Source organism: Falco peregrinus, chromosome 1 (assembly GCF_023634155.1).
Source record: "Falco peregrinus isolate bFalPer1 chromosome 1, bFalPer1.pri, whole genome shotgun sequence".
Lineage (NCBI taxonomy): Eukaryota > Metazoa > Chordata > Aves > Falconiformes > Falconidae > Falco > Falco peregrinus.
Window position 1 is genome coordinate 27,285,380 of NC_073721.1, and position 21,881 is coordinate 27,307,260.

The window sequence follows — 21,881 nt, forward strand, 5'->3', positions numbered from 1 at the left end:
CTGGTATTTTCTGGTTGGTGTGGCTGCCTATCCAGTTAGCTGAGAATGACTAGCAAGTTTCAAGCTGGTCAAAACTTTTTTTGACTTCCCTTTTTTTGCAGAAATTATTCCACAGAACACAGGCCACCCTGCTGGTCTGTCTTTCTGTTTCCAACAGTGAATGATGCAACTCAGCTTTTCTGTGTGGCTGGGTCGTTGCAGTTGCTTTCCAGCGAGCAATGCCATCGTGGAATGAGATTTGTTTTCCAGGAAACCTTTGAAATTGATTAATGCCTTTTTCTTCAGATCATAATGTCCAGGAGACTTACTTCTGCAAGCATCTATAGTCTTCCACTAAGAACACCTCAAAGTTTTCTTTCTTGAATACTGCCTCATCTCTTCTCCACGGTGCCTGTTGATGTTCCTACAGCTTGCTTATAGCCAGGGTATTGCAAGTTGTAACTCTTAGAAGATAGTGGTGATGAAGGTGGCTGGTTTTTTCTGGTGCCATCCTGTTCTTGCATCCTGTAGATATAGAGTAACCAAACAGCAGGAAGCAGTTTCATGGCAACCATGCTCTTTTTCTGCCTCTTTTTTTTTTTTTTCTTCTTTGTTTTGAAGGTTATGCAAAAAGAAAGTAGCAGAAAAATTGCAGACAGCCCTGTGTAATGGCTTTGCTGTTCTCCTGGAATACTCCTTGGGTATTTCTCCTCTCATCACATCCAGCTGTATAAACCAGTCTTTCACTACTCCCACCTTTGCCAGGCCCTTGGTAAACCCCACAGACAGCATTACTGTCCATTTTCCCTGAGACTTCTTCGGGGGCCAGTGGTTTTCCATTGTTTCAACTGTTGTTAAACAAAGGGACATTACCGTCCTTTAGATGAGAACAATGTGGGTGTCACAACCAGCAGCTTCAGAAAGTCGAAATGACGCAGTCATTGGCAACACATCAAAATAGAATGGATTTTAGGGGTGCCAAAAATAACCTGTTCTACCGCCCAACATGGCTGAAGCCTTCATTATCATGCACTGAATTTGTTATCTGCATTGCTGAAAATGCAACTCCTGCAAGGCTTTTTGTTTGTGTGAGTCAGCTTCTACACTCTTGGAAGCTTCTTTAGAATGATGTTCTAAATCAGTTACATGCTCACAAGATGTGATTTCTCATTGCTTCTGCAAAGGAACAACATGTAGGTACTTTTGATCGCTTTGAATTTTATTTGCTCTCATATTTATAGTCTTTTAATCTTTCAGGCAGCATGCCCAGAATTATTTACTTATATTTTTAAATTTTCTTGTTACAGAACACTCTGTAGAGGTTAATTTTCCTGCAGCAGTTTCTGAACTCTAAAATGCCAAAATCACTGCTCACAAGAACTGACTATTTTATATTGATCGTCCATCTTTAGTGCTTTTGCTGCTCTGCTGTGGGTATACAGACCTCTTTAGAGGGATTAGGGAATCCTTAATGAATGCAGTTTTTTGCTGTATCTCCTTTTTTTTAATGGTTCACTTAATTTTCCTGTACATTGAAGTGCTTCTGGATTTTGTGTGGGTTTTTTGTTTGTATTGTTTGGGGGGGGGGGGGTGGTGGTGGTTTTTTTTTTTTTTCTTTCTTTCTTAAATTTAGTGTACAAATGCAAAGGTACCTGAAAACTTGGTTCCAAGGTAAGAAAACCTGTTACTGCTATGGAGAAGTCCCTCCATGTTACATGGGATGAGGTCTTCCGCTATTTATTCTTCTTCTAAGAAGGTTGACTTTAACTTCTTGAATAAGGAATGTGATAAACCTTTTACCCACAGGTTGTGTTGTAGCTACTTTTTTAACCTTCTAAAAGGATTCTTACTCCCTCCGCCTCTGAAACTGAAAGCAACCTCGATCTGGCTGCCCCATATGCCACATCACCACCCTCAGACACCTTTTTCTTCTTCCTCTGCAGGGTTGTTACAAGAATTAGCACAATTACCTCAACCATTCCTTGGCTTCTGCTCAGAGAAATGTCCATCAGATCTTTTGAGCTTATCTGAATGTTGCAAGTCTCAAACCCCTGATATGTCTATTGCTGGTATGCTGTGTTTTCTTGCTGTCTTTCTTCCTTTCCTTCTGCTTTTCCTGTCCCATAAAACTCAGAGAAGGAAGCAAGACTGGTTTCTAGAGGGTTTACCTGGCAGATTAAGAAATGCAGTACAGACTGCTTCAGAGTGAAGGAAAAATGTTTCTCACAGTTTTGAAACAGGGGGAATGTTAAATAAGGGGAATGGTAAATACCAATGCCAGCCAGCCTGCAGAGGTGCAGTGGCTTGTCTCAGGGCTGAGCACTATCTGTTTGACATTCTGAACCACACTCATAAAAACCCACTGCTGTGAGCAGCATTTTGTCTGTGGTAAATATGTTTCTGTAATCCTGAGCTTTCACTGCCTTTCACCTTCTATAGTCATTAACACTCGTAATAAAAATTCATGCACCTACATCAACACATTTAAATTACTTTATACTCTTTTATACTTGCTCTGGGATGAGTTTAATCCAGTATGTCTATTATCCTGTAAAGCAAATGTCTGCCTGATATTAGATTACATTATGGTTTGCTGGTTTTCCTTTTCACAAAAAAAGTGAATTTAGGGGAAACTCCTGTCATTTCATATCCATATTTGCAGTCGTAGGCAAAAGTAAACTGGGATTTAAAATGAGGCCCAGTGACCATGGCACTGAAATCTATAGCTATTCAAGGAATCTAAATGCTTTATTTCCAGTAAAATTAATGGGTCACAGTCTAAAGCACTGAAAATATTTAATATTCAAGTTTCAGGCATAGACACACCTTCACTTACTGCTGTTAACACATGGTTACTGCTTCTTTCCTGGAGGGTTTCACCTCCAGAACGGAGGTGTCAGAACGCACTGACACAAATGAGTGTCAGTTGTCAGGTCTGGTGGTTCACCCTACAGGAGTAACCACATCCAGAGCAGAGGGCTTAGACACTTCCAGTTGACTTTGCAAGAGGAGATCTAACTATACTCCTGAGGCACTTGCTTGCACTATGAAATTTCACCCTACTTTTTAAATTTAGATTTTGGACAAGTTCATGAGTCACTTTTCTATTTTGTTACTTTTTGTTTTTAATAAACATAGCTTTCCATGGGAAGCTATGTCAAGTCGTAGACAAGGATGCCATTAGGCTTGGTACTGTACAGATAGAGGCTGAGAAGAGGGTTTGAAGAGTTATAGTACATTTAATTTTTTGTTTGTTTGTCATTGGTTTACATTACATAGTTACAAAATGTCTTTAATCTGTATAAGCCAACTTTTCAATGGAAAGGAAAAGGAACTCTGCAGCCTGAAGCTTGCCGTTTCTCATATACAAAGTTAAATGAAGTCAATGCAAATATATTTTCCATAGAGGAAGCTACATTTACTTGATGTTTCCTGCTGACCCTGTTTTCACATTGTTCCTAGTACTCTGTGCTTGTTTTCCATCTGCTGCCTGCAGACTCCCCACTCTACTTAGGTTCCTGGGTCAGCTTTATTTTCTTCTCTTTTTTTCTTTTTTCCTCCCATTTTTTTAACAATTACACTGAAAGCAGTGGTCAAAACTTGAAAATGAAATCTGTGTTGAGCGGTAAAAATGGAAGAAGTGAGCTATAGTCTGCCTGAGAAACTGAGAGGCTTGGGTATCTGAATGACAAAGTAACCAGGATAAGGAGAGAATGTTAGTTGTAATTAAAAAGTCTGTTTTCCAGGTTTGAGGGCAGATGTAACATCAGGGGACAATATCCAGTTTCCTTAATAAGTCCTAGAGGCAGCTGGGAACACGTCTCTGAGGAGTAATGTGTGTCCCTCTCCCCCAGTTCTATCAGATCAAGTGGGGCCTAGGTGGGAATGGCACCAAACTGCTATGTTAGCTTTGACCTATCCAAGAGATAGTTACTTCTGAAGCATAAATTCTCACTTTACTAAGTCAGTTTTCTTGTTCTTTTGTGAAATGTATCATGGCTCCTGTGAAAATATGTGAGAATTGTTACCGTTTAGAGTTGCTAGGTGGTATTTCCAGTGCTGGAGAAAGAGTAGAAGAAACATGGCCAGAAACATGGATCAGGAGAAGGAAAGTCATAATCTGAGTGTCCTGTTGTCTTCCTCTTTTTTCACAGTATCAAGCACAGACCAATTGTCACTGATTCGATCTGCACGCCTCACCAATGCCCACTGCTATCACCCAGCAACTACAACTCTCAATTTCTCCTATTTTTTTTAATTGATTCTGTAAATAATTTTCTACAAGTACCTTTTCTCCTTCAGTGTCCCTTATGGGTGGAGCATCTAATAACTCCTTGAAACTCCCACATTGACTTTCTGACAATCTCTGTACAATCTCTGGTCAACAGAGCCAAGCAACCAGCATGTTACGATATCAGCTTACTCCCCTTAGCTCTTCCACAAATCGCATTGCACTTCCACATCCACTATTTTTCCCTGTTATGTTTTGTCACTGACTTAGGCTAAATGTTCAGGGACAGGGACCAGCTTGTTTTTAAGTCTGCAAGGGTTTATAGGAATGCTTATTGATTCAGTACTGCCACAAAAATAGTAAGCATTACATGATAGAATGGTTGTAATCATAATGGAAAAGTACAGAACTGGAGAGGATCCTGCAAAACTAGCAAAAAAAGAAGTGGAAACTCAAGAAACAGAATAAACAAAAAAAGGACACTGAAATGAAGAAAAAAACAAAGAGAAAAATGTAAACAGGAAGAGATGGGAAGTAACAAAATAAGAAGGTAGAGAAACTTTGGAATAAAGGAATGAGAGGGGCAGAAAGAGTAAGAGAAATGCTTGAAGATGGAAACAATAAAAAAATACAGAGTTCTGGCACTTCTCATTCAGTCAAAATCTTCTGCTACATTTCCTGTGAAAGGTTATGAATCTGGCTTTGAACTCTTCATACAGACAAAATTAATGAACATCAGCTGAGGAAGGTAAATGCCTGTCATAAGCATTGTGGATCTGTGAGGAACTTTGAGCATTATTAATGAAAAAAATCTGTTTGTTTCTAAGTATATGTTTATAGACTTGGCATATTAATTACTTAAAAAATGTATTTGAGGCTGCAAAGTCAAGTTTGCTCATGATACTGAGCAAAACGTAAATTCATAAAGACCAGAAGTTCTTTTGGAGAGTTGCAGAAACATATCATGCTATTACCAGGTGATTAAATAGTCAATTAAATTCATGTAGATAAAGGTAAAGGTAATGCACATGTCAAATCCCAAGCTCAGCTTTAAATACACAGTGATGGGTAACTACTAGCTGGTACTGTTCAGGCAAGGCCATAAAAATGTAACCTCAATGCTGCATAGCCACTAAAAAGAGGACAGAATTCAGGAATTATTAGGCAAATAATAAAAAAAAATGAAATGAGATAATATAGTTTTGCTTGTAGATGTTCTTGGTACGCTTAAATCTTGAATATCAGATGCAGTTCAGTTCTCCCCTCTCAAAGAAGAGCAGAGAGTGGTGATAAGGGTGGTTGAATATATGGGATGGTTTGGATATGAAGAACAATTAAATAGACCATGATATTTCTGCATAGATAAAAGACAGATAGATAAAGAATATGATAATAAAATGAGTAGTACAGGAGAAGAACAGAAAATGATTGCTCACTGTGTCTTCTCATCCAACAGCTAGGTGACATCAAATAAAACTTTATTCCATTCAAAACTAGTACATTCAAAACAGACAAAAGGAGAGCAGCTTTTTTCCATAACCCATAGTTAGGCTGGGAAACATGATGTCATGTTAGAAGCAAAAAAATCATCCAGTTTCAAAGAGCAAATGGAGAAGTAATGGAATAAAAGAGTTGTTAAGAGTTGTAACATACAAGGATACAGCTGGTGGCAAGCTAAATCCTTAGGTGTTGGGAATTTTTGGGAAAGCATCTTGCTCTGGGTTGTGCTTCTCCCTGCAAATTTACTCAGCCGGTGTTGGAGATACTGGTTTGGGTGGTCCTTTAATCTGACTCATTACTTCTGGTTTTATATTCTCACATTTTCAGCACAGCCTTTATGACACAGCCTTTACTTTTTTACATCATCTCTGTCAAGGGTGTGCAGGCAGATGGACAGTGGTTTACACTAAATGATGGGGTGCATTGGGAGGGTAAAGTGAGTTGGCCGGAAAAACAGCATACCGATGGCCCCAGGAGTATGCCACTCAGAGGGCTGCTACAAGATTTGATGGTCAGTAGAGACCTGCCTGTGGAACAGGTGCCGAAGAGGGACCAGATCTGTTGCCAGCCAGTGAGAGGAGGTGCGTATTCCACCTCGCTGCAAACATCACTCTGCCTTGTAGCAAGGGATATGTGGCATGTGCCAGCAAAGCCAAAGCCACCTCGCTGTTGCTGCAGAGCAGCTTGTGTGCAGGCTGCATTGCCTCTCAAGGGTCTGGCAACAGCAGGACTTGGGGCTGCAGCTACCCTCACTCCTCCTGCTGTGTGGGCTGCGCATGTGAGAAACTGCTAGCATCTCAGACAGGGGAAGGGGGAAGCAGTGGGCCAACCCAAGGCTAAGCTAGCAATACAGTGACGGGAGGATCTACCAGACAAAAGATGTGAACAGGGAGTATGGGGAACTCCCTGCAGGTGAAAATTTTCAAAGAGAGCGGCAGGGATGTGCTGCTGAGGCTGGAATTCTGAAGTAAGTATGCAGTCGGCAAAACGGAGGGCAGTGGGGAAAGACTAAAACAGGATAGGTTGCTTATTTAGAGTGGTGGTGGAGAAGGGTTGTAAATAAAGCAGACAGGGATGTTGTGGGATCCCTGTTGAGCAGCCCCGTGGCTGACCGGTGCTGCCTGGAGCAGGACAGACCACACATCCCCAGCAGGCTTGCTTTTTTCCTGCAGAATTCCTGCCTCACTCAATCCACAGGAAGAACAGTGTTTACTTACTGAATAGCTATTCATTTTGTTGTTTCTTTCTCATTGTTCTGCATGAAGCTTGTACATATACCTTGTTCACTGCAGTCTAGTGAGACCCCTTTCACAACGATAAGCATGAATTTTCTTATGGGTGTGTGATAGTCACAAGGATATCTGTCTCTTCATTAATACTCACCTTCTCAAAATCTCTTTGAGGCAAGTGCTGTCTTCCCCTTACAGAAGTGGATCTAGGGCACAAGGAGAATAAAACTGGAATTAGCATTGTGTGCCTGATTTAAGAAAACTGTAAGGTAATTCTTCAGAGAATTCAGCATGATACTTCGCTATGCATATTAACAGTGTTCCCCATTGGTGTGGGCAGCAGATCCAACTGCTGTGTACTTCTGTGCGTTGGAATAGTAAGCAGCTTTTATTCAGAAAATGAGGCACTGAAATTCTGAACAGATGTAAAATGGTGTTTCAGTGGCCTGGTCAGCTTACCAGGGGACTTCCAGAAAAGACAGGCATAAAACTGTGTTCTCCAGCGTACCATGCAGCTGCATTAACTGTGCAAAGCTGTTGTTATTGCTGCAATCCCCCGTCCTGCCCACCTCACGTTTCCTGGCTCACAGGCAATGTTGTCCCTCCCTGCACAGACAGTTCAAACCCATAGTGAGTTGCTCTCTGAAAGAGATGCACGGGCTGCACATACACAGTGAAGCTTTTGACTAAGTATCTCTTTTATAAACATAATTTTCCAGCTTCATTAAAAAATTCACAGATGAGTGATTCTATCAGATAGCAATGCACTGACTAGGTTGTGTCATCAGTTTCACTCTCACACACAAACTCTTCCCTGTGTCTCAGACTTGCTCCTCCTTGTTTCTTCAGTTTGTTCACAGTCCCCATTCCAGTTGCCTCTCCACCCTTACGCAGTAAGTTTTTCCTCTTTTTTCTATATTCCTCAATGTGGACTCCTTGTCTCAGAACTTTACCTCCATAATTTGTCTAGCCACAATGCCCCATCATGCAAACCATCTCTTCTGCCCATGGCTCATGGTTCCCTCATGCATTCCTCCAAAATTCCCAGTCTGAGTTTGTCTGTGCCACCAGTAGCTCCTAACAAAATCTCCTTGCCAAGACAGTCCCTCCTCTTCTTTTGCTTCTTTCTTTCTTGCCACACCTTTTGTACCAAACTTGCTTCTTCCTTGATACCTTCTTCTCTGGAGCCTTTACAGAATCTTTATTTTCCATTCAACCTTCATTTTACAAAGTTAAACAAGATGTTCACCGTTAAACACTAGTATCAATGTAAGAGGGAAAGGTTATAATTCATCATGAGCAGTTAGACTGGGAACTAGGCGGCTTCTGGCCACCCATGGAGTGAGATCCTGTAACAGCCTTTCAGAGATAAGTGAAAAGAGGTGTCCTTGACTGTTTTCATCTGTGGCTGCAAGGAAGTTTTATCATGCTCAGGGATAACAGTATCTTTGGAATTTTTAGCTGTGAATCTCTAATAAATGCCTACTGAGCATATGTAAAAATAGATATTGCATTATCTATTAAGGATTGCTTATCTTAAGAGGACTATTGACCAGGAAGCCAATAGAAGTATCCTTGATACAAATACCCTTGTCTCTGCCAAATTTCAAGTTGCTGCTTCAAACCAGATAAGGAGTTAGCTCTGTCAAAAAAGTGCCAATATACAGATTTTTAATGTAAAGAAAACTGTCTTAGTTTTTTTTCTTTTTTTCTTCTTTGCTTTGTTCAGGCTCACAGATTCACAGAATTGGTGAGGTTGGAAGGGACCCCTGGAGATCATCTAGTCCAACTGCCTTATTTTGCTGAACTTCATGAGATTCTTGTCTGCCTGCTTCTTCAGCCTGTTGAGGTCTCTCTGAATGGCAGCACAACCAACTCCTCCCAATCTGTATGTCTTGCAAACTTGCTGAGGGTGCACTCCACCCCTTCATCCAACTCTTTAATGAAGAGATTAAACAGTACTGGACCCTGTATTGACCTCTGGGGTCCAGCACTAGTGACTGGACTTCATGCCACTCACTGCAAGCCTCTGCACCTCTGGCAAGTTCAGTTTTCAACACACCTCGTTGTCCCCTTTCCTAGGCCATGTTTCATCAGTTTGTCTGTGAGGATGTAATGGGAGACAACGCTGAAAGTCTTTACTGAGATCAAGATAAACAACATCCATATCATCACAGGCCATCAGGTTGTTCAGGCATGATTTCTGCTGACTACTCTCAATCACCCTCTTGTCCATCATATGTTTCACATGTTTTTTTGGGATCATTTGCTCTATCTCCTTTGAAGGGATTGAGGTAAGACTGACTGGCCTGCAGTTCCACAGATTCTCCTTCTTGCCCTTTTGAACATGACTGACAGGAAACCCCCAGTTGCCATGAATTTTCAGTTATCAAAAGTGGCCTCATAATGACTTCAGCCAGCTCATTCAGCGCTCGCAGGGTGCATCCCATCAGGTCCCATGGACTGTATGTCCAATTTGTTTAAATGTTCCCTAACTTGGTCCTCACTTCTGACTGAATTTTTGCAAGGCGTTCAGCCAAAGATGGAAGACCTCACATCAAACATAGTCTGTCAAATTGCAGCCAACTTAAATCTGGTGCTTTGGATGGAAGATGTCTTGTAACAAGTGATGCTGTCGGTATGTGACATGTGTGTGTGCATGTGCATTACAGTGTTCTTAACCCATTAAAGATGGTACTCAGCCCATGTACCTTTAGCTATCTAATGGTTAAATATGTAATTAAGAAATAGTTGTTTACATTCCCTCTACAGTCCAAAGAGAAAGACTGGCATCTCCAGTTGACTTGTCCCACTTATTTTGAATTAATTCTACCCTTGGTGTCCTAGAGAATGACAAATCAGTATTTTTAATTCTTGAAATTGTATACCATGTCTTTAAGGGTCAATTCTACCCAATTAAACTTTAAGAACAAAATACTCTTTGTTTTTAATGAGAACAAGATTTCAGTATACATCTATATTTTTTCAATTTTTCTAGCTGCATTGTCTAAGGCTAAAATTCTTCCTTTCTTTGATCAGGGACACGGATTAGGAATAAGGCACAAGTTCTTTCTGAGAGTTTCTCAGTCAGGTGTAGAACAAGGCGGAAAACTATGAATCTGAAAGGTGGAATAAATACTATCACAACTTAATAGATAACAGGTGCACCTTTTCTGACACAGGCAATGTAGTGCCTACCAAATGTCAGCATTTTGTGTGAGCTACCTCATAATAATGGGACAGAAAGAGCAGGGCCACATATACTGTGTGGAACTTCTACAACACTGCAGAAATTGAGATTTTCCCATGTTCCTGCAGAGATTCTGTGTCTGTAGCTGTTCCTCAGGTCTCTTGGGAAGCAGCAGGAGTGGGCCAGCACATTTCCCATCTAAGATGCTGGGTGCCAAACCTTGAGGTGATATGTGCTCTTTTGACGAGTTGATCCTTGCAAAATTTACCAGCAGACGCAACTAACCTGAGTGGTCCTGGCATAGAGCAAAAATTGATGAGGGATGAGCTGCACCAACTACAGAAAAAATGCTATCAGACAGTGGACATCTGGACATAATTTCTTCCCTACTTTTTCTTTGCTGTATAGTATTTTCAGCTGTATTACGCCTGCTTCAATTTAGACAACCCACATGCTGGCTAAACTGCCCAACTAAGGTCTTACATGGTCCTACATGACTCCTTACAGAGGGGGCTTAAAAGAAGTTACATAGGTGTATTTAGCTTTTTGTTTAGCAGACAAATAAGCACTACCAATGAGACTGCACTTGAGGGCATGTGAATGTGTCTCTGTGGCTCTGCTGGAAAATAATTTTGTTGTAAAATAATAGAACAATAAATAATAGATGGAGAACTTTGCAGCAAATTAGCAGTTATCTGTTCAAAATCCCTACTCTCCCTCCCACACAAGGCTAAATGGGGCATGGATTATCTCACAGAGGAGTTGCAAAGAGATTTTTGTATGAAAGATACTGCATATTTCTTTTGGCAAGTATAGCTCCATACCATTCTGAATAAATGAACAAACATACTGACTGAGGACCACAATAAAAACAAAATAACAGACACTTAATCCTCCACATCACAGCTTCTTCACAATTTGATCATTCTGAAATATTGCATTAGTTGTTATACTGTACTATATATATAGTTGTTATGCTGTACTGTTCTAATTACTTACAGAAAACTACTTTCTCTTTTGTAGGAAATGTGGAAGATTTCGTATGATAATATGGTGCTGTTTTATTATCTGGGTTTTCAAATTACTCCCATAGTGATGTTTTAGGTATTTATTCTTCTTTTATTGATACTTGCATGAAACCACATGTGAACTATATATAATGGCAGTCATGTAAGCACACCTTCACTGTCCTCCCTTCAGTGAACCACGAGGTCTGAGAATTATGTGGGATTATATTGTTTTATTGCCAAAGTGACTAAAGGCTGAGCCTTTCTTCACTGTGACCTGTGTTCTTGCTTTGCTTTTAAAATAAATAATACCACAAATATTGACAGAAGAAAATTTAGGCTCAGTTCAGGGAAATCCCCTAGTTGCACGAAAGGACTTTGGGATACACTTGACATGAGGAATTTCTTTGATGATATAAAGTTACTGGCATTGGATCATTGGCAGGTGTGTTTGGCGTGAATGTGGCCAGAATGATACTTCACCTTAGGGATTACCAGCTCTTGGACTTGCCTTTTCCAGTTGCGCAGAACTGATCCCATATTAAAGAACTGCAGGTAGTTCACCATGGATGCAGCTAAGAGTCTGGCCCTATAAATCTAATCTTTCTAATCAGATAATCTGATAAATGTCCCTGCTGGAAGTGCAGGAGAATGCTGGGTAGAAGGGAACAGCTGGGATCCTTTTAACGTCTAATTGCCTCATGTGTGCTGTTATTTGCATTTATGATATAGCCAACAGTTGGACAGTGCAGTGCACAGGCCACCTTTAAACACTGGTTTAGTCCTGCCAGGAAAGGGAAGGAGGGTCATTAATCCTTGACTGTATTTGTGGGCACAGTATCCCACAATCACAATGCAAACCTACTCACCATTATTCTAACACTGCTAATTGGGGGGAATTCAGCAGACATGTCTGGTATTCTCTGAGGTCCAGCTGGTATCCAATTTCCAGCAGTTTGCAGAGAAACACGAAGGTCAAGTAACTTCACCAAGGTTACACCATAAGTGGCTCAGCTGGGATTAGGACCCAGATTGTCCTTGCTCCTAATCTTTTGCCTTATTAATCACTGTAGGCTCTTCCTGCAAATACCTAACAAGTTCATATTTGCTGATCTACAAACACAGTGTTATGGTCAAAGTCACTTAATCTGGGGAAACTAGATTTCACGAGAAGGGAGATAATGAAATAGTATTAGCAAAGCTAACTCGTAACTGAAATGGAAAATAATTAAGACTGGATTTTGCTTATGGGACCTGTAATTTTAATGGCAGTGTTCTACTTCTCTTGATCTCTCATTTCTCAAAACTGTGCACACCTGGCCACTCTCCCTTATCAGCTGTCGATACATATGCTATTGAGGAGCATGATATTTCCTGAGCTTTTTTGAATCTGTATTAACTTTAGTATATATTCTTTGATATAAATATCAAAGATATTGGCTGACTGGCAGAAACAGTAACAAGGTGGCTGTCACATGGTTTATTTGTCCTTTTGTAAAACTTTCTGTGATGCAAATACTGCAGCATTTGGGACTATAAAATTGTTAAATGTAGCTGTTCTACTCATCTCTTGTGTGGGATGGAGTATTCCATCTTTAAGAGGAAAACCAGCAACAGAATTTTTAGTTAGGATGAGGAAACCTCCTGACTTTCCATATCTCTAACTGAAAACCACATTCAGTATTATGGAACATGAAACAGTTTATAGTGCCAGATGGTTTTAATTAAAGGCTTAGTTTCCCCAATACAAAGACACTTCATTACAAACCAACAAACAAGTTCACACCAGTAGTCTGCTCTGTTTCTGTAAACAGGAATGGGTAGAATGCACATGTCTGGAGAACTGCTTGGAAAGCCTCATGGGACACAGAACTAAAATAATAGCTAACACATCTCACATGGATTAAGGAGCCAGAAAAACAAAAATGTCTTTTTTTAGCCTGTTGTTAAACTACATCAACATAGTGTAACTGATCTCCTTCCATTAGGCAGTGAAATCCAAAGCCACGGGGCACAATTAAAAGGCAACCTGACACCTGCTGTTTCCAACACATCTTTTGAAATAGCTAGAAAGAGACTATGTGTCTTATCAAGGGATTGAGGACGGTATATGAAGGGTTTTCCATTGTAGGTTCCTGCTTCAGAGTTAGCCCAGTACTATATGGCCTGGACTCCCGCATAAAGGGAGTTCCATCTCTATCTCCAGCCTTCAAAAGTTGCCACCCGATATTAATAATCTCAGAAAAAGTGCCAAAGATGAATGAATATGGAAGTGGGACTCATTTGCAGTGTGATTATAGAAGATTAAATGCAATGACACAGTTGTGGGGCTACACAGAGAAACTTCTGTTGTGCCACTGCCTTTGCCAGACGCGAACTGCAGTAGAGGACCCACTGGCTAAAGATTCAAAATGCAAGATGACATAATAAGAATAAGAATTATTGATTATATTAAACCAACAGATTTTTAGATTTTTGCCTAAGAATAATGGTTTACAGTCCATTTGAAACCTTTCAGGGAGCCAATGAAACAGATTAAAATTGGATAAAAGAGAAGAGATTTCCGTCAATGTCTAACTTGATACCATGATGAGATATTGGGTCAGCTGGAGACCTTTTCAGAGCAATTTCTAGAAGACCCAGATAAAACTCAGCATGTGGTGATATAGCAAATATACAAAAAAGTACAAAGGTATCTGAGTAAAAGAAAGGAATTTATTTTGCCATTAGATTCAGGATGGTAGGGATTTCATTAGGAGAGGTTTATCAGCAGAGTCTGATAAGTTACCATTGTTCAAGCAGCAGAGAGGAAACAAGTTGTGTCCAATTCAGCACAGAGATATTTCCATGATTTCCACAGAATTCAACAGGAAGCAAATGCTCATACCTGAATGTTGTTTACTTTTCCCATTGGATTTTGGTTTGAAGTGTATGTGTATCTAAGGTTAAAATGCAGGAAGTCACATTGAAATTCATGAGAAAACCATTGTATTAGAAATGACACCCAGTTCTTGAAAAAGAAACTCAAGAATTTCCTAGTAGGTATCAAAGAAGGTACAAAGCTGTTGGTCTGTAGAGTAAGATAAAGAAATACTTTAAGCTAATATATTAGCTTATAGTATTATTCATTGCAGAACAAATTAATCTCATAAAGAACTAATTCTTTTAGGACCCTCATGAGCATACACCTTCATGATGGATAAACTAAGGCAGAGAGGTTAAACAACCTGACCTGAAGTGTGCAGATATGTACATGGGCCCCTAGGTGGTAAAAACTCATGAGAGGGCTCTACTGACAGATACTCATAACTATTAGAAATGCAAAAATGGACAGAAGTTATGGTCTTATAGAATAAATAATGCCACGTCTTATGTTACAGCATAGAACAATGTGATGACTTTAAATATTTCAGTTTGTGTATCTATATCTTCCAAAAGGGAAATTAGCACCCACCTTGCTAAAGAAAATGAGAGCAGTACTCAGGATGTATTTTGTAATGTTGCATCGGAAAACCAGTATGTGCAATGCTCTGTGGTTTCTAGTTTGTTTACCACCAAGAATAAAATCTTCCCCATTTTGAAAGGCTTGAGGATTGTCTTGTTTTCTCAGCATCTCTGTGTATTTTTTTGCAGATTATTAACAATTATTATTGTTAATTAACAGATTATTGCAATTTGGTTTGATTCAAACTTTTCTGGGTTTGCCAGTCCCTCTTGTCTCAAGTGGGCAATTGTGTTTCACCTTACTGCTCACATGTTGCTTCACTGCTGTTAAAAAAAGGGTGTTAGGTCCTTTGCTAGTACCTGCTGATGAGGAAGACGCTTGTGTCACCCAACACATCCTACTAGCTCAGCTGTCGCTGAAAGCTGCAAAGTCAAGATGTCTCCTACAGTCAGTTCAGGCATCTCTCATAGCTATCTGGCCATAACTAGTTTTCTAAAGGGCAATGACCTCCAAGCGAGCTGACTGGTGTAACCTGTCTTGAAGTACATGAGATGAGACGGGATGCTCTGGGTGGCTTCATGACTTTCAGTTGTAACTGTGCTCTAGATTTTTGCTCTTGAGTCTAAATATCAAAAATATCAATAAATATCTGGAGTCTAAAATCCTGATCCAATTTTTTGCTTTCTAGACCTTGTCCTAGTTCCTCTTCCTACTGAGTGCTAGTTCCTAATCCTGCCCTTGATCTGTTCTGTCTTGGTTCCTAGCTCTTGCCTCTTTCCTTTCCAGCCCTATTTTCTGCTTTAAGTTAGCTTGTCTGACCTTGCTTCAGCTATGACTGCTCCTGATGCTGAAGATGCTTGCATACATTGAGACTAAAATTACAATAAGCCAAATCTGATCTTCACTTAACCATGCAAACTTTAGTTTTCATTAGACTAAAACATACTCTGAGGACACTGACTTTAGTATAATCAAGAAATAGGTACAAATAAATCCTAGTTCTGGTACTAAGGCAAGCTACTCATGAAGGTGAATCTCATCTTTCGGCAGATTTTTACTAACTGAATTACATGTGGTAAAGCCATACACACAGTGATAAACTTTTAAAAAAAATTTTGTTTACACATTTCTAAGAATGGCTCTTCCATCTGCTGTCTGGCAACACTCCCCCATGCCTGAATGATAATAATAAAAAAGTCTCATAATAATTTCACATAATGGGGAGGCAGAGAGACGCCTTCTCCACAAAGAAGACTCAGTAACTTCCTAAGAATGTTTCCTCACTTGTACAACAGACTGTCTGGATGCAAGTGATCAGAAATCGTACTTGAAAAAAATATGCTGAGAATAAGTATATGTAGGAAATCCAGTTATAACAGGGCCTCTTAACAGGATGTGTCCATCTGGTAGGTGTATTAAAATAATTAACAGAGGGAACTGATGTACGGAGTCTATTTAGCAGAGCATCATCTGGCCAAAAGCAGATTCCAACAGAGCTGTAGAAGAGGAGGGCAAATGCTGCTATTTTCCCAGCTTGCTCTCCCAGTGCACAGCATGCTGAGGCCTAAGCCATCTTAATTCACAGGCTGTAGCTTCCATTTTAATAATTTATTTTTTCTTCTGTGAATTTGCCTAATAGCTTGTCAAATTAATTTAAATTCTTGGTATCCTTCACTTCTTGTGAGAGTACGTTCCCTGATTTAACCCTTACAGAGCACCCCGTTTATTTGTTTTGAACTGGCCTTTTGGTAACTTAATTTTATGCCTTCTAATTCCTTTACTACAAGAAACGAGCGGTCATCCTTTGCTCACCTCCTTCATATCACTTCTATTGTATCAGCTCTTAAGCTATCCCCTTTTCATGGCTGAACAGTCTGAGTTTCTTCATTCTTCTACTAAAGTGATTCCATGCATTTGGGTTCCTTCTTTGTAGCCCTCCTGGCTTTGTGATACCCAGATTGAGGAAGGGAAGCCAGAACTGCAGGTAGTGTGGAAGATACATCCATAGCAAGAATTTATGTAGTGGCACTGTAATGTTTACTGTTTTGTGCTCCACACCTTTTCTACTGGTTCTTAACATTCTCTTTGCTTTTATGATTATTACTGAGCATAGAGACACTGCTTTCATATCAATGTCTATCACGTCTCAAAGATAATTTTCCTGGGTGGTATTAGCCATTTTGAGGCCCATCATTTTCTATATAAAATTACTATTGCTTTTCCTGATATTGTACTGAATTTCATTTTCCAGTTTATTGCCCAGTTCTTCAGCACCATGAACACTGTGTACAGCTCTTTGCAGAAAATTGTGACTTGAAAAACTTACTGTCATCATCAAACTTAGGCATGGTGTTGTTTCACGCTTCCACCCCATGAATATACTGAGCAGCACAGGCCTGAACATGCTCTGAAGTGCAACAGAGAATTCGTGGGAGTTTCTTGTAACTTCCAAGAAAATAAACTTTACAAACTACCATACCATAAATTCATATATGCATGTATTCTATGCCTTTTTTAGAGTTTCTATTGCTTCACTCTTCATGGACATAAGAGTCTGTTAGTTAATAGCTCTTTCGTTCACCTCATATCCTGTAAAAAATTGGGATGCCATATGCCATCTTCTGCTCTTTTGGCACCACATCAGTTTTAAGTGAAAAGTTGTATCTCAGCCATAATTGTGCAAACATTTCATTCTTTCTTGCACTAGAACCTGGCTCTGGTCTTAAGTAACTTTGCTACCGTTCATTTTGTTGTTCTGTAACCTTTTCTACTTTGAGACACTTTGAGACAATTTAAGACAGTCTTTCACACATATTTCATAGAGAAGAGCTCTAATGCAGAAATCTCCATAAGTCTGTTCTTACAGATGCAAATAATTAATTTTGGTTTCCTTCATGTGGTTTGATCTTCTGAGTGCTCATTTTATACCTTGCTCATCTATTGGCTGTACAGATTTTCTGAAAGAGTGCCTGTTTGTGATATTTTTTTTATGATGTGGGCTAAATCATTCCTGATTCATAGCAGTTAAAATTCTGAATCACTTTGTGGCTTTTAGTAAGTAAAACTTAATCTCATGCATCTGTCTAGTTCAACATTTAATATATTTATTAAATATATACTTTACAAAATTTAATTAGTTGATGTTTCTTTTCTGGCTGGTCTGTAATGAGTTTATAAATGATATTCTTATGTACTGCTTAGCAGCTGCAGCCACTAGTTAGTATCTCCAGAACAGCTCAAATGATTATCTGTTTTTCCAGAAGACAGAAAGTTCTGAATATGTTCATGAAAAGTATATTAAAAAATATGTCTGTCTTCGTGGTACAATGCGGTGGGCAATATCACAGGTAGCAGAGGCTGGAAAACCGTGATGGAAAGAACCAGGGACTAAGCATACTTAGAAGAAGGAAAATTATGTTTAGGAATTGACAGATCTTACTTAGCCTTGGTAGGCAAACTGCCTAGGAGGGCAGCCTTTGAACTGAAAGCACAAAAGAATTGAGATGCCTCTGCTATTTCTTTTAAGAATGTCTGTTTCATAGGAGTTAGAAAAGATCTGTTGTGACACCAACAAAAAGCCTGAGTCAAGTAATCTTACTGCTAGATGGTTGTTTCAAATTCTTGTAATGACATATAAATAGTAAGTAGAAAATGTTACCTTACAGATAAACAACATAATATAGATGAAGGGTTCAAAGAAAATACATCTATTCTATTCTGTTCCTTGCCAGTTCATTCATTAAAGGTGCTAACTTGACTTCCTATATTACACTTTTTTACTGATTTATTACATAAAACTTTTTTGGTGGGGCCTTTCGAGTTCATTTTCAAATCTATTATTTCCATACTGATCTGCTTACAAAAAGTTTCAAACTGTGCTTGACACTGAAATAAATAATACATCGGCTAGGCAGAGTTCATTTCTTTCACAAAGTACAGTGTACTTCAAGCAATGCTTGTAGGATTGAGATGCTTCATGACCATAAGAGAAGTTCCATATTTCCTTCTCTAAGATAAAACATCAGTACACTGTGAAAATAAGAAAGTCACCTTTTTAACCGGTTCCTGATATGCTAGATTCCAGGCTTTGATGATCAGGTATTTTGCAATGTATGGTTGCCTATATATCACTATATGTGTAAAATACGTATACGTGTAAAATAAACACCTGAATTTTGACTTTTTTTTTAATTTTAACGGTAAATAGCCTAGTTTTGTTTCATTGATTATAACAGTAACAAAGGATAATGGTAAGGCTTCCTTTTCACAATATATTATCTTATAAACATAACAATACTAATGCTGACACATAGTGGTATCATTATTAATATCAAAAAATCACTGAATTCTCATTAACGCTTTACCTGCGTATCTACAGTAATATTGCAACAGTGAAAGAAGTCAATAATTTTGATTTCTTTGTGGATTTCATGGTGCCAATCAGTCTTGGAGCTATCTAAACCATAACTGTTACAATTGCAGGAATAAAAGTTAAAATGAAAACCACTACAGCATTGGTAACATCTGTGGAAAGAGAAACTACTTTAAATTCATGTTAGATTGAACAAAAAATGGCAGAGAACCAAGACTAAAAGTTGTCATAGATCAAAAAAACTTTTTGAGATTTAGCTATTTTTTTTACACATAGCAACAATTGTGAATAACTCACAAATGTGAAAATCTAACTGAAAAATATGTTTTCACGTTTAGCCAGGTATTTCCACTTTGTAATTCAAATATAGAACACACTAGCAGGAACACTTCATTTTTGTTGCTAACTCAGAAAGCAGCTCTTTCACATCTGTGAAAATTCAGTGATTTCAGGCAAATGCATAAGCAACTTCACATTAAAAAGAAATGGTTTTCTTTAAAAAATTAAGAGTTCCTCAGCTTCATTAGGTCATCCATGCTTGGTATTTGCCTTAGCATAGACTTTTGAAAATTGAATTATCTTTTTTTTCCCCAGAGTATTTCTGAGGAATTCCTTACGTCAGTCCCAATTATTTGGTGTGGATTAATTTCTGATATAAGTAATTTCTGATAGTCCAGCAGATTATGCAATAAATTGATCCAATCTGCCCTGCTACCCATAAATAAGCTGGATATCTAAATGAAAACAGACATAAAGTATTCCTGTTTGTGAAACACCCATGTATTTGAGGAAAGCATTCAGTTTTAGGTTTTAAAAGATCACATATACAGAACTAATAGCAACAATAATAAAAACCACATTATGAAGGCTACTTATTTGCTAACTGCCCTACCAATTTAAAACAGACTAATGCTAATGACATATGTAATAGGAAGTCCTGTCATTGTTTGCTATTTCAGATGCACAGAATTATGTGATGTAACGTGGACTGGGACAGCACAAATACCTTTAAAGCTTCCAAAATACTACACAGCTTACATATGTTTCTGGAGACAACAGCCAACACACAGGAAAAAAAACCCAATAACTTACTGCAGATATCAGAGCAATTATTTTGGGTGAAAAGTAAAAACTGCCGTGGGATATTTCGTGTTTCACAGTTGAACATCTTTTCCACAGAATCTCACATAGTCAAGTGGACCAAATTCAGTTTATCTTCTGAAAAAGAATGAAGGACTTGAGTATTATGTGGATTCAGTCCTTGATTTTTAAGAATTTGGGAATTTAACAGTGATGTGTACCTATCATGCCTATCCAGATGCATCATGTGTGATCTCTATCTTTAGGAAGTCTCCAGTGAGTAGGCTGGAGGTGCACAAGAAATCAGGAGGGGACACAGCTAGGACAGCTGACCCGCACTAGCCAAAGAGGTATTCCGTACCATACGATGTCATGCTGACTATATATAAGTTGGGGGAAGAAGAAGGAGGGGGGAACGTTTGGTGTTACGGTGGTTGTCTTCCCAAGTAACCATTATGTGTGATGGAGCCAGCTTTCCTGAGGATGGCTGAATGCCCGCCTGCCAATGGGAAGTAGTAAATAAATTCCTTGCTTTGCTTTGCTTGCATGTGTGGGTTTTGCTTTAGCCATTACACTGTCACTTCTACTGTTCCGATCCTCTTCCCCATCCCACTGTGGGGGGAGTGAGTGTGCAGCTGTGTGTGGTGCTTAGATGTTGGCTGGGGTTAAACCACAATTATGATGTGATAAAATACTGATAAAATACTTGTTTCTGTCTTTACATCTCAATTTGTTGGGATGAACAGTTGACAATATGATGTAGATCTAAATTTCAGATTAGGAATACTAGCATTCTAACACAAATTTGATACTGTAGCTGCTTGCTAGATTGATGATTTTAATAGATAATTCTTTTCTGTTATATTTTCTGACTTTAAGGCTGCAGCTAGAACTGCTATGCTGTTTCTTTTTCTTCATTTGTAGTTAGTTTTCAGATCCTCCAAAACACTACGGGTATGTGTGTGCAATCTCCACTTCTGACCACTTAGAAAAATGTAATGAATTAGAAGCCGGAAGAATAATTTGAAGATTTGCGTGCAAACCAGTATATTTATTTGCTTGCTTTTGGCACAGATTGTTTCATTGGGGTGTAGCAGAACCATCAATGATATAATTCTATTTCTGAAGATATTCTTCAGGGCCAAATCCCCCACCCTATAATGGCTTCTATTAATTTTCTTTCACAGTCCAGGACACAAGGGAAATAAGTGATGTTGATTTGAAGAATCAGTCAGCAATATGCAGGCGAGCGGAGGTTATCTTTATTCGGCAGCGTTGGGTGCATGGGGGATCGCTCCACCAAAGTCATGCACACCGAGGTGACTTTTCAGCCCCCCCTTTATACAAGCTACTCATACCTATTCATTAATTTTCCAAGAAATTGTTTACATATTCATTACAATTCTGAGAATTCATTTACATATCCCGTGCCTGCGCAATGTCCTTGAGGAGTTGTCTCTATGCAGACTCTATTCCTTAGCGGTCATGTTTAAAGTCTCCATCTTCGCTACGTTGCATGTACAACAGGAATCTAAGACAAAATGTCCCTTCTAAAGATAACCAACCCAAGGACTTAGCAGTCTGTGCATCCGTCATGTTGCAATAAGGGTCCTTGGACATCTCCCGACTTTAACTAAACATAGGTGTGCCATCCTTTAGATAAGTGGTACAGCATTCACCATTCAATGTCAGTTTGAATGACGAATTAAAAATACATTCATGTTTAATGGTTCCTTATTGCATGCACATACACACTCAATGACAGCAACATTCCTCCCCGTTCTCAAATTGACTCATGAATAAAAAGTGTATTTTTTTAAATGTTGTTGCATCTAGTAGGATATGAGA

General features: G+C 39.0%; 1 long non-coding RNA gene across 1 annotated transcript; it reads left to right on the forward strand.

Annotated features, from left to right (window-relative positions):
• The first annotated feature begins 1,086 nt into the window (after positions 1–1,086).
• On the forward strand, positions 1,087–14,696 carry LOC129783682 (uncharacterized). Its single transcript, XR_008745476.1, has 3 exons — positions 1,087–1,172; positions 8,669–9,577; positions 11,153–14,696. It is a non-coding gene; the product is annotated as an uncharacterized LOC129783682 (long non-coding RNA).
• The last annotated feature ends 7,185 nt before the right edge of the window (positions 14,697–21,881 follow it).